The sequence below is a fragment of the Alnus glutinosa genome, chromosome 8, assembly GCF_958979055.1.
Source record: "Alnus glutinosa chromosome 8, dhAlnGlut1.1, whole genome shotgun sequence".
In the NCBI taxonomy this organism is placed as follows: Eukaryota; Viridiplantae; Streptophyta; class Magnoliopsida; order Fagales; family Betulaceae; genus Alnus; species Alnus glutinosa.
In genome coordinates, this window is record NC_084893.1 from 17,818,404 (window position 1) to 17,821,863 (window position 3,460).

At 37.5% G+C, this 3,460-nt stretch overlaps 1 non-coding gene across 1 annotated transcript; it reads right to left on the reverse strand.

Moving 5' to 3' along the window:
- Positions 1–2,322: 2,322 nt before the first annotated feature.
- On the reverse strand, positions 2,323–2,429 carry LOC133876580 (small nucleolar RNA R71). Its single transcript, XR_009901573.1, has one exon. It is a non-coding gene; the product is annotated as a small nucleolar RNA R71 (small nucleolar RNA).
- Positions 2,430–3,460: the final 1,031 nt, after the last annotated feature.

Genomic DNA, 3,460 nt, shown 5'->3' on the forward strand with positions numbered 1-3,460 from the left:
GAGATTGCAACTCACGTCTCACACACTGTTCACCACAGGAAAAACTGGGTCTCGGCTGTGATAAGTGTTGAATGTTACACATTCAAGCCCCTTAATTTACATATGTTATGCTCTTAGTTTTGTTATAATTTGATGTTTTGTGTTGTTTTTGTGTTTTCTTATATTTTACAGGTTTTAGAAGAAAAACCAATCAAATTCCAAGATTATAATGAAGTCAGCAAACTCACTTTTGGATAGATTCAAACTCCAAATCAATTTTGAATTTAAGGAAAGAGAAGTTGGCAAAAATTTGTTATCTTTGGAAAGAATCCAGAATGAGCACGTCACAGTAATTTAATCATAACTTTCAGCTCAAGTATCCGATTGTAACAAAATTGATGGCTTTGGAAAGCTAATAATAAATTCAACAAATATGTCAGAAATAGGTTTTTCCTAATTCGGACGTTTTCCATGCCAAAATCGCCCCGTAATAAAAGACCGCAAATCTGTACGAATTTTGGAATCCTTTTCCTACTTGGATAGAAATTTTAGAAAAAGGAGAAGACTTGTAATTATTCTTTTTGGACTAGAAAACCTACTTAGAATTGTAATAGGAATTCTAGAGCTTCTAAAGCTTCTCTAATCCCTATAAATAGGCCTCTAGCCTTTGAAGAAAGACACACAAACTTGGAGGAAGAATCAAAGGCTACATCAAGAAGGAGGTTTTTTATAGTTTTTATTTTCTTTCTTTTCCTTTATTAATTTCTTATGAGGATGATTTCCATCCAAATTATGTGTAACTAATAATTTATTTAGGGCTCGATTGAAGCCCTAATCATGTCTCTTTAAGTTTTTCAATTTGCTTTGCTACAATTTATATATTGATGCTTAACTTGATTAATTCTAGTTTCTTGAATTCCTCATATGTTTATGTTTGGCCATCATATGCATGTGGTATGGATTTGTTATTTATGTCAATTTGGATGACCGAGTCCTGGGCATAATAGAGTAACGGAAGAACCCCGACACAGGTTCTTGGATTAATCAACATAAAGACAACTAGAATAGATACCATATTCTAATCTGAGTGTGTTTACCGATTTCCATAGATTTATGCTTCCTTGAAGAACAACTTAGTAGATACCATGCTAAATCCTTCAAGGAAGAAAAGAGTTAGAGTAGATACCATGCCTAACTCGTTGTTTAGGGAAATCAATAGCTTTAGGAGAAGATACCATTCCCTTGTGGCTGGTAAGCATTAAGCATCATGTTATGATTGTAGTATTGTGCATATTGCGAATCTTATTTGAGTATGATTAGCGGTGGATATCAAAGCCCTACCTTTTCTTCATAGTATTTTTAATTCAATCTTTTATCCTGTCTTATTCAACATATCGCTTTTAGGAATTTCTCTTTAAAGACAATTTATACCAATCCTCGTGGGAATGATCTCGTATTTGCCTGCTATACTATTGTTTTGATCTTGTGCACTTGCGAGTAAAACGTACAAGTATTTGCCTATTTATTTAGGTAGATATTTGCACAACAAGTTTTTGGCGCCGTTGCCGGGGATTGTGTTAATTGTGTTTTAAAAGTCTTTCCTTTTATTTTCGTATTTTTGTTTCTGTTCGTTAAAATTTTTTTTTAAAAAAAAAAATTAAAAAAATTAAAATTAAAAATTAAAAAAATTCTCATCCGTTTCTGAGTTCTTTTCTGCAGAATTTCGAATTTGGTATTGTGGACGAGCGCACAAGCCATATACGCTCGAGCACAGTTCTTCCATACAGCAGTACTGAAGCTGCTATCCACGTTTATAGAATTTTCTGTCTATGCAAGGTCGTCGATCTCAGAATTCAGACGTTATTCCATACGATCCAGAGATCGAACGCACTATTCGACAGCCAAGAGACACCTCAAAATCAGAAAATATATTCAAAGTTGAGGAAAAGATGGCAGAAGAACTTGTAGAGAATCCACCGTAGCGGAAGCCCATGAAGAGTTCTTTCATACCACATAATCTAGATCAGCCCTCTTGCATTGCTTTCCAGCCGAATGTCCAAAGCAATTTCAATTTATCCCCCCACCTGCCCAGCATGGTTCTACATTACAGAGGCACACCTACAGAGGATCCTTATCTTCATATTCGAGACTTCTTTGATCTTTGCAAGACACAAAACATCCATGGCTTAAACGCGGAAGGAATCAGGTTAATTCTTTTTTCCGTTTTCCTTGAAAGATAATGCTAAGTTATGGTTAAACTCTTTGGCTGCAGGGTTTATTCATAATTGGGAGGAGTTGGCCACAAAGTTCTTGAAAAAGTTCTTTCCAGCCCAAAGGACTAGGCAATTGAGGAGGGAGATCCAAACCTTCCAACAAAAAGATGGAGACCTATTCTTTGAGGCGTGGGAGCACTTCAATGAGCTACTTCTAAAATGCCCACATCATAATCTATCTCAAGACGATCAGGTACAAGCTTTTTATGAAGGTTTAAATAATTCTAACAAAAGTCTTGTAGATTCAGCTTGTGGAGGCGTGCTAATGGAGAAAAATAGCGAAGAGGCCATCGAACTCTTTGAGACTCTAAGCGAAAACTCCCAACAGTTTTCATCCCGAGAAAGACAAGGACTCAAAGGAAAGGGCGTCTATGAAGTAAATGTCAATAATGGCGTTCAAACTCAGATGGCTACCATGGAGAGGAAACTGGACATGCTAGTAAAAGCCTTGACTACTCATCACATCTCTCCCATTCAACAGATTGCTCAAATTGAGGTATGTGCCATATGTTCTCACTCTGACCACACCACTGAGACTTGCCCCATGTCTTCTTTTACAGATCAAGAGCAAGCAAACTATGTGGGACAGAATAACTATCCTCCAAAGAACAATCCATACTCCAATACTTACAATGCAGGGTGGCGAAACCACCCCAATTTTTCATGGAGTTACAATCAGAATGTGCAGAATCCACAAGGGCAGCAAAGAAATTTCCAGCAAGGAAATAACTATCAAGCTCCACCACAAGTAGTCCAACCGAATCCAGAACCAAAGAAGAATGACCTCGACAGTGTTCTATGCCAATTTATAACTTCACAACAGCAAACCAATACTCAGACCAATCAAGCTATTCAAAGGTTGGAAACACAAGTGGGGCAATTGGCCAAAGAGCTGAGCGAGAGAAAGAGGGGTGAATTTCCATCCCAAACACTACCCAATCCAGGAGGTCATGAGCAACTCAAGGTTGTATCAACCCTCAGAAGTGGGAAGACCATTGATAACAAGGTGGGAACTGAGGAGACAATACCAGCATCTCCAACTGCAGCCACAACCTCCAAGGTAAGTGAAAAAGAGAAGGTGAGTGCACCACCCTTCCCTCAGAGGTTAGTAAAACCAAAGAAAGAAAAGCAACTCCTAGATATTTTTGAGACTATGAGAAAAGTTGAAATCAATATTCCTTTACTAGATGCAATTAAGCAAATTCCCT